General features: G+C 42.6%; 1 protein-coding gene across 1 annotated transcript in view; it reads right to left on the minus strand.

The window, feature by feature from the left end:
• The window catches only part of tll1 (tolloid-like 1), a 46,834-nt gene extending 45,103 nt beyond the window's left edge, over nucleotides 1-1,731 (minus strand). The window contains exons 1-2 of the mRNA XM_076728300.1: nucleotides 1,579-1,731; nucleotides 1,188-1,306 (exon numbers count right to left, since the gene is read on the minus strand). The gene's annotated coding sequence lies outside the window, so the exon portion shown is untranslated. The remainder of the gene's footprint in view (nucleotides 1-1,187; nucleotides 1,307-1,578) is intronic.
• Nucleotides 1,732-10,532: the final 8,801 nt, after the last annotated feature.

A 10,532-nucleotide genomic window follows, 5' to 3' on the forward strand; every position in this document is an offset into this window, starting at 1 on the left:
AGTGCAATCTCTCTCTCTCTCTCTCTCTCTCTCTCTCTCTCTCTCTCTCTCTCTCTCCCGTGTCCGGTAGTGGTGCTGTCTCTCTCAACCCGAAGCAGCGCACCGCCTACACACACACACACACACACACACACACACACACACACACACACCACCGAATACCTGCACTGTTTGACCCAAGCGGTGCAGAATCAAAACTTTCCTCCGTCTTCTTTTGTCTGTTTACTGAGCATTTGCTGCCGCTTTTCATGTGCAAAGACTCTCTCACACACACACAAACACACACACTAGGCAGAGAAAGACTGACACAGCTCATACGCTTGGCTGTAATAAATAAATAAATACGTAAACTTCTGGGTCTCCTTTCTCAGCGCGGTGACAGCGGAGGAAGCGCGCACTGATCTTTGCATGTTATTGGATCTTTACTCACACGGATCCGTAAAACAGCGATGTTACAGTAAAAACCGGTAGCGGTAAAAGTAACACGGCGGCTACAAAATGGCCTGTGGGTTTTAGTCTTTGACATCACCCCTCAGACCCGGTGCATAATGGGTGTTATCTGGTTATTTAGACGCAGGTGCCAAGTAGGTGACAGCCGAACCATAAACGCCCAGAGGTTGTATCTATATAGAGTTGGTCGTCTTTACGAGCATGCCAAGTCTTTCCTTATACTTCCTCTCGTTTCCTCATTTTCTGCCCTAGGAAGTCAAAAACTGAGGGATAATCATCTAAAGGCAGTTTGATTGCAATTAAAAACATTTAAGATGAAGTAGGTCTGGAGCGTAAAAAGACGCGAACGTCAGGCCTCAGCACGTTGAACGCCATCTATCTGGAGGTACAGGTCGAGATACAGGCTGGTGTACTGGCTTTCCTGCACAGAAGCATGATGGTAAAGAAATAGAGCCTAAAATGTGCCATGGTGTTCAGAGGGTGATCATTATGAAGCAAAAAAGGCGCCAGCACTTATTAACGATCCATTTCTAATCTTTATTTCATTTAATGTTTGTTTGTTTCTATAAATTCAGCAACGTTGGTCAACTGAACCACTCTTCTCTCCAACTTTGTCAGATAATGGAGTATGCAATCAAGCAAGCAGATACAGGCAGACACAGATATGCTTCCATCTAGAGCTACATCAGCTCATCACTCAGCTATGATGTCTTCTCTAATCTGTCATAAACACTAACCTTGCCAGCAGTGTCGGTCAGCAGCAGATGAGTGAACTGAGTTCATGTGGGTTCATGATCCTCCACTGCATCCCTGGTACCCACAAGTACACTGAAGGAACCTCTACTCTGCTGCGTGTCTGTGAAACCAAAGACGCTTTTAAAACAGAGAAAAAGAACATTTACGGCCAGTCAAACTTGGCGTCTTTTCCCGAAATTTGCACACACTGTAAAGTTGTCAACAGCCGCCCATAATCTCCCGAGTGTAACCTGTGCGCACACACACAAGGCAGACACAAGCAGTAAAAATAAAACAGCAGCAGTTGTTGACAGACAAGCGCTGCAGCCTGTGAACACCTTGCCAAAGGTAAATCCTCCTGAGACGAGTTCACCCTGCGTCTCTGCAGCTTACCTGCCGCGTTTACCTGCCCGCTGGGTTTGCTGCGGCGTCACGAAGCGACCCATCGTGCTTCAAATGCAGGGATCTTCTCGGGAGTCTCAGGGGGCCTCCGGGATCACTCGGTACCGGCGGTTCCGAACGTGCCCGTCTCCCCCCATTTATTACCGGGAGATTACCGGAGCGCTGTCTCTGCTGCTCGCGACTAATCCTGCCCTAGGGGAGAGGTAGCGGCGCGCTGACGTCACTCTATCAATCCAGCCGCAAGCTGTCCACTACACACGGCCGGGACATGGACACAAATCCCCTGGAGGCAGCGCGCGCACGCATGCACGCACGCACACACACACACACACACACACACACACACACACACACACACACACACACACACAGTCTATTTAGTGCAGGTCAATACACTCCTGATTTTTGTCCCAGAATTGAGTGACCACTTGAACCTTCAAAGCATAAGAAGAAGCAGCTGGTCATTGTAAGGAAGGAGGGAGCAAAAAGCCAGAAGGTTGAAAATGTTTCCTCTGGCAGTTATCTGGGAGTTTAAACTGATGTGAAAATGGTCAGAAAGTGGACAACACTGTCTATAACCTCACTAACACCTCTGTGAGGCTGTTCTTTGAGCTAAATGCTAACATCAGAGGCTAACATGCTCACAATGACATTGCTAATATGATGATGGTAGTAGACATAATGTGTACACCATCCCAATTTTGCATGCTAACATTTGCTAATTAAGACAAAGTACAGATGAGGCTGCGGGACTGGCGTTAGTTTTGTAAGTAAAATCACTGGGCAAAATAAAAATTTGACAAAATTTTGACCTGTTGACGAAAACGGCCTGGTTAGGGGTGGCGAAAGATTATGATTTAGGTTAAAAATAAGCATTTTATAAAGGTCGTCATGACATTTAGTACCTAAGTGTTTTGTGGCCAGTACCTTGTTTTATGCTGCTCTCCCTGTAAATTGGGGTAATAGCGTTACAGCAAATAACAGGAACAGGATTAGCTAGTTTATTTAGAAGGCTGGTTTAGTGATTGATTCGACCCCTGATTTATTAGAAAAGGTTTTGACGGAGAGTTCAAACCAGTTCCAAGGCCATTCATTTCTTTTGTCATATTAGTTGTCTATAAAGTCTTTCGAGTGACTGTTTGCAGATGACAAGATGCTTCACAGAAAGACCCAGAAGGTCTCTGGTGGCCACAGCTTTGAAACTTTTGAATGATGTGTGATGTGTGAGATATGGGCTGCGTTTTTGAAGGTTAATTTCATATTTATTGCATATTTCATTGGTCCAGTTTTTGGGTGGATCACTTACAGTTATCTTTTATCTTTTTAAGCCTGAACTATACTAGTATCCTCTTTGAATAAATGCTTGATACTGCTGTGGTAGCATATCTGACATGTCTCTTTCCCTTATTTGTCACCAAACTACTCTACCCTGCAGAGATTAATTATCTAAATCTTAATAAACTTGGGGCACTGTGTGGAAAAACCTCTAAACAACACAATGTGTGTGTCCTTCTATGTGTGTCTGTGTGTGTTTGTGGTCTGGATTTCCCTTCTGAGCAGTTGCTAATTAACACTGGGGAGGGCACTGAGTGGCGTTTGGGCCTCTCCAACCACTTACTGTGCCTCTGTGTGGTTGCCATCCAGCCAATCTATTCAGCAAAACGCTTCCTTCTCAAATAGGATCCAGCTATTGAGATTAATGCTGTGTGCAGGTATTTGTGTCCCTATTTAAAGCATTTATCGATCAGTGCGTCTCTGAAACTCTGCGAAAGTACCTCGCCAGCATTCTGACCCAGCACACGGACCACCACCCCTCCCTGAAACCGCACACACACACACACACACACACACACACACACACACACACACACACACACACACAGGAGGAACCCTCAATCTGAGCAGCAGTCCCTCGAGACTCCCCCCAAGTGCTGTGGTCTGCAGGTATTGGAGCACTATTATTAGCTTTGTTTTCCTCAAACAACACTTTCCCATCAATTCTACTGTATATGTGGCTCAACTCCGCAAGGTTTGCAGTGTACTTGTTTAACTTTAAAGGTACATACTGAGCCCAAAACCCATTGTTTGAATATCAAATGTTCTAATTAAAAGGCAGATGTAAGATGTTTAGAGTTTTGGTGCTCAATTTTCACTGCAAACAAACCGTCAAAACATCTAGAGAAACTTCTCGAACTGCACCCGCAGCATAATCCTCCTCTATGCTGTCCATCCAAATGCTCTAAACAATCATCAATTTATCAATATATCTCTAAACACAATAGGGAGGTGAGCAGAGCTTTAGATCTTTAGATACATCAATGTTCAAAATAGTCACAGTTTAGCTGAAATACGGCTAAATACCGGAGATGTTGACTTGAGGCAGGTGACTGAACTGACATTCTCACAAAGTTGCACTAATCAGTGTTTTTATATCAACAAAAGAGGTAAGACAAACAGAGACAAACACACAACATGATTCAGCTTCTTTCAACTCATTGTTTGTTTCCTGAGCTCTGAAAACCCACTTCAGATGCACTGAACGCTGCGCAAACCAAAGCTGCTAATTTGTTATGAGACATGAGTGAATCAGCCCTCAAAGCATTGTGGGATAGCAGCTGACACAAAAACAGGAGGTCAAAAGTTTAATTTTATGCAAGTCAGCATGAAATTGGAGATCATAGCTTCTGGGATCCCTCTTTCGTATGTCTCATGTCTTCAAGAATTAATGATACAAGCAACAATGAACTTGTGCTTGGCACAAATGTGCAGACAGTGTTAGAAGCTGCCCACTAGCATTGGATTGGTGAGATACTGAAAGTAATGAGTGAGAAGTTGGAAGAGGAATGTTAGATGATTTGTTCATTTCCACCGTGACTGCTCATGTAATCACTCAATGAAACTGAAACTGAAGGAAACTGAGACACAAAGAGACGGGACCGAACATGGACGAGTAGGGATAAGATGAGGAGCTGTGGTAGATTTTGACTGAACGCAGCAAACATACTCATCTCCACTTGCACCTGCTGTACTTATAACCTCACTTTTTGAAGGAGATCTCAAGAAAAAGCCCCAAAAACTGCGTGAGGCAAATTATTTCAGCCAAATGCAACCACAGCACTGCATGCATAGCTTCTTTGTGCCACTTCCACAATCTCGCATCCAGCACATCTTTGCTTAAATAACTACACCCAAGACTTTTACATCTGTGTTCTTTGCTGGTGCAACTGTGTGTTCTTGCTGTCCGTCCTCATTACTTGTCTTGTTTTTTTCAATGCTGCATGAAGAAGCCAAAGACAATTCGCCACAGCCCGCAAAACCAGCAGCTTTTCTACAAGGTGCGCCGTCTCAAACATTCATCTGCTGATAAAAGGTGAAGACAGAGGAAGGGCAGAAATGATAAGAATACCTGAGGCAAGAAAAAGGAAAATATTTGGTTGTCTCCTAGGCCTGCTGACTCTGATAGCGTCTTAAGTGTTTTATGAAATTCCCCCTTAGGGAGCAAAGGGGTGGCCAGAGGCATCCATCACCTTGGCTAAAATGCCACAGGAAGACAGTCTGCTGACACAACAGCAGAGTTCAACAGAGGATAAAAACGCGTAGGTGCTGCATAGTAGCTCCAAAGATGTCAACGCAGTTTCTTTATCACTTTACTTCTTAAATTTGATTGGTACCAAATGAGCAAAAAACTATCAGGAGGGATTTACTTTGAAGCCGTCGAGGGGGAAAGTTTAAGCTTTTAATGAGTAACACGCTTTAACTAAACATGTGAGGATCGAGTGTGAAACTTATTCTAATAGGAATGATGGCTGGAGAGAGTGCACACACATACACACACTTGTGGACTCTCCTACGAGTTATGTGAAATAGTGTCTCCTTATGTAAACAGAGAGAGCGGAGGGAAGACGAGGTACAGAGAGGAAATCCTCTGTTTAAATGCCAAGCTGTGCGTGCCATTCTCCCTCTGCTGCTCTTATTTCCTCCTCTCTGCACCTCTCAGGGATCACATTCTCCACCTTCATCTCTCCTCCGCTGCCGCCTCTCATGTGCTCGTGCATGTGGGCGTGACTGCGTGGGTGTGCACGTGCCAGCTCGTGGCTCACATTCATGATCCCGGTCGTGCGTTTGGAAAGGCGACACGGACGGCTTTTTGTCTCCGTGCCACCACAATGAACCGACAGGGGAGAAGAGGAATGAAAGCAGGATGCATGTTAGAGTAAAAACAAAAAAGCTGCAGCTGTACGGAGGAGAAGATGGAAAACCGAGAGATGATTTCTGAAAAAGAGACAACGGAATTAACATTTTCCTGGTTTCAGTTAGTAAAAGATCCTCCATAAGCACCTGATTGTGAAATAATGTGACGAGCTGTCCGAGACATTTTTTATGTATTCCCCTTAAATTGCCTTTTAAGTTAGACAAAGCACATTTAAAGGAACAGTCCAACATTTTAGGGAAACATTTTCTGTTTCTCTAAAGGTTTGCTGAGAAGATTGATGCTGCTATCGTGTCTGTGTTTTAAGTACTGAGCTGGTGCTGGGAGGTGATTAGCGATTATCTTAGCATAAAGACAAAGGGAAAAAGCTAGTCTGGCTCTGCCCAAAGTTAAAAAATACTACTTCGAATACCTCTGCAGCTTACTCATTAATATGATTTATCTTGTGAAATCCATACACAAACTGAAATGTAGAAACAACAGTTTGTCATTTTACAGGCAGTTATGTGGACAGTCCGCCTATCACCAGCTATAACGCGGGTTGAACTACTGGGCTTATATTTACTTGAAACGAAGAGAAAAAGTGAGCATGCTGTAGGTACATCTATTGGCGTTTCTTTGAGGATTGAGGAAGTATAGAAGTATTATGTGGTGACATTTCACTCGGTTACAGCTGAACTAATCTCAACCCAGTTGCAGGTTTTTTATTTCAATACAGAAAACATCTGAAGACTAAATTTATCTGGAAATGATTTCAATGCTGCAAAAGGGGGGTGACAGACGGATAAAAGACCAGATGATGCTGAGTTAGATTTTGATGAAGTGAACAGAGACAGAGAAAGACGAAGAGTACTGAGTGAGCAATAACTCCACAACAGACTCAAACCTCCTGTTCACACCATCTCGCCGCTCTGAAAGCCAAAGATGCTGTATGTATGCGTGTGTGTGTGTGTGTGTGTGTGTGTGTGTGTGTGTGTGTGTGTAAATGTAAACAGTAGCCCCTTGCTGACATAGCACTTCTTCAGGAACTTGGGATTGTGTGTGTGTGTGTGTGTGCTCTGGCCTCTGCTCCCTGCAGATATGCTTCCTTTCAGAGACTGTAGAAATAAGCAATGAAGACCTGAGACAGTGTGTGCGTGTGTGCGTGTGTGCGTGTGTGCGTGTGTGTGTGTGTGTGTGTGTGTGTGTGTGAGGCACAGCTGAACTTCTTTAGAAAGACTTTTCAGGCCCAACAAGCAACTTTCATCCACTCAAAACGATGTCTTGTGAAAACTTGTGAAAGCATTTCATGTGAAGCAGCTCTTGTAAAGCACTCACAGACTCACTCAGTCGAGCTCAGCAGATTCTTCACAGGTGGGGAGCGTTGTTCCACACCTGTCAACCTGCACCACCTACAGGAAAATAAGGCATCATCAGCAACAGTTCAGACTCTTGCAGCGTGCTCACATTAACAGATACAGATACTGAAATGAGCAACATGATTAACTGTCACATTCACCTCAGTAATGATTTATAAACAGTATCTTATTAAATACACTTGTGCATAAGATTCTCTTTAAAAAATACAGCGGTGACACTATTCAAGTGCAGGAAGGTAAAACCAAAACTATGTAGGATCTACCACGTAAATACGAGTACATCACAGCTACTGAAAATGTCTTTCACTTTAAACCTTTGACCTTTAGCTGTGATGACTTTGTCTCACTGTTTGTTGGCAGCTTGCTCTACTGATCCCCAGCCTTACTTAACTCTTAACTGAAATTAAAAAAGCACAAACATAGCACAGATGAGCGGAGAGGATGTTATGTTTTGTGTTCTCAACAGCTCTCAATGTTCTCAAGGCCACTAATTCCACCATGTACACTTTTTCTTACACATCAAATGAGAAAGATTAGACACATGTTTTTGCACAAATAAGAGACATTTTCCAGTGAACTGAGGTGGTTGAAAAGATGGGCCTGCAGCCACTTTGAACTTCTGGAAGTTGGTGGGCTCTGAAGGGGAAACCGCTCTCTAATGAGGAACATTCACACAGTTCATAAAATCCACATCTAACAACAGCCGCTTCCTGTGATGCAAGGGCTCAAATCCACACACAAATAATGATGTGTGAACAGGCGGTGGATCCTTACAGAGGGGCAGCAGAGACTGATTTGGCTCTGAATAGACTTCAGGGACAAACTCGTCTCAGTGATTGTCAGGTCGTCAGCACACTGCTGTCATCTGCAGGATTAAAGGAGTCATGACAAAGACAGATGGACTGCTGTCACACCTGTGTCAGAGTGAAAGTATAAATGACAGCCATGACCAAGAAACACAAACTCTTCTTTGATATATTTAAAACCAAGTTTACAGATGCTTGTGCTTTCAAAAAGTCCTTCTCGCCTGAGATCGCCTGTGTTGTGCTGCTTCCAGTGTTGCTTCCAATGATGCTGAACAGTTTTGGAAAATAACGCCTCATTGAATCATCATCTCTTCTCATCAAATGCAATGAAGTTGTATATTTCAGGAAGTAAAATAAACAAGGGTTTCAGAAGCTTTTAACCTAAATACAGTTCACTGCTGACAGCGTTTTGTTCATGCTAAAAGTAATGATGTCAACTAGGGTAGCAACCAAAATGATTCTGCAGGTTTTCTCCAATATTCGACTTTTCCTTTTGTCTGTAAAATGCAAAATGGTGAAAAATGCCCATCACAATTTCCCAAAGTGCACTATTCAGATGTCTCGTCCATCCAACAGTCAAACATATTGAGAGACAACCAGCAAGTTCTCACATTTGAGAATCTGGAACAAGCAAATGTTTTTTGGCATTTTTATTTAGAAAAATTACTCAAATGATGAACTGATTATTGAATTTTCTACTGATCGACTAATTAGATCTTTCAGCTTTGATAGACACGTTTTCATTATCTTTAACTGCAAAATATCAATAAACCTTCTTTGTTCTTGTTATGTCCTGCAGACTGATTTTGTGTCAGTCTGAAAAACACCATCTATTGTTGTCTAACATCACTTCTTACTGTCTCCTCAGATTAATATCCTACTCTCTCTCTCTCACCGGTCTCAGCTGTGTCCTGAAACCAGGGCAGCTTGATCAATGGTATTGATGAGGAGATGCTAATAGCAGATGCTAATAGGGCCAGTATGACTAATAGACCGAGGGGGCCATTGATCTGCAGAGTGTGCATCTATTGCTAAAACAGCTGATTCAACTGCATAGTTGGACTAAAAGTGCCACCCTTGCTCTGTGCATGTGTGAGTCTTAGGCAACTTTTGGGGACACATTTCAGACTTAAGACCGTTAATTGGGGACGGCTGGTACAACTAGGGACTAAAGCCTTGTCCCCTATTGAAAGAGAGCTGATTTTTGGGTCAGTGGTTATTGTTAGGGTAAGTAAATGAATGAAGACAATGTAATTTCCCCCAAACTGACCGAAGTATGTTGGTGTGTGACTGCATGTGTGTGTGTGTGTGTGTGTGTGTGTGTGTGTGTGTGTTGGTAGGTGAATACTTAGAAATACACTTGTGTAACAATGCATTTGCTTTAGGCTGAAGGATACAAATACACACTGGCCAGGAAGTACAGCATGCAGAGTGCACTGCAGTTAACCTTATCTGAACTATACTTGAACCTAGATTCAGCTTCATAATAACGTTCCAAGTTTATTCTAGTAATACTTTTATGGCATTAAGACCAGGACAATTTAATTTGACTTCTCCGTTTGAATTCTACTTTCTACCGTCACAAGTTCACAGAACGTTTAGCTGCAATTCAAAACACAAACTTTAGTCTGTGACCTTAAACAATCTCTATAAATGTGAAGCAAAGTGTACAATATGACCAGTTGAATTTTCAATTGTCAGCATTTTTTGATATCCTTACTGAGTCAAATACATGAATTAATGCCATGTCCAGGAAAATAAATTGATAAATCTTACTGTTTTGTCATGCTAAGTACCAAACATCATCAAAGTTAGCAACTAGCTAGTTAAGGATGACGGTTAGAGATCAACAGTTAGCATCGCTCAAGCTAGTTGGTGAGGACCAAACCGAAGCCAAAAGGGAGGGCGAAAACCGGACGTACATTCATCACGTTGACAAAAAACACTTCTTCTTCCGGGGGGCGATAATGTCGCTCTTCGTCGGTTGAACGTGGCAGTCCGCAACTGTTTGCCGACACGTTAGCCATGACACTACATTAGCCGTTTAGCCGTTAACTTGTCTGGACGTCGGTTGCCCCCTAGCGTCCAGAAATCGAACATACTCACATTAAACGTTTGTCTATTAGCGACCAAGAACGTGGTCACGTGCTCCCATAACAAACGCACAAACATCATGTTAATCCCATTATGGACTTTATCATATTTCTCCATTAATACGGTCAAACAATAACTACCAATATTTAATCATATATATTGTTCTGGTGTATGCTGTTATACTATATGGTGTCATGTTACCCTTACACACACTTTGCTGACTCTGCAGCTATTAATCACTATGAATCTCTACATTACTTTAAAATAAACAGTATTGCATTAAGTATTGTTCAGTTGCAGCATTAGTTTAAGTGCAGCACTTCTGTTCTTCTCATTTTAATTTATAAGATTTTAATTCATTACAACCAGCAATGCACATTTAATCCAGCATCATCAATTAAAAGATTGACAACTTTATTCCACTCACACCCAAGACAGGCAGCAAATCAATCAAAAGGATCCTAAATATTTCATCAT

Source organism: Chaetodon auriga, chromosome 4, assembly GCF_051107435.1.
Source record: "Chaetodon auriga isolate fChaAug3 chromosome 4, fChaAug3.hap1, whole genome shotgun sequence".
Lineage (NCBI taxonomy): Eukaryota > Metazoa > Chordata > Actinopteri > Chaetodontiformes > Chaetodontidae > Chaetodon > Chaetodon auriga.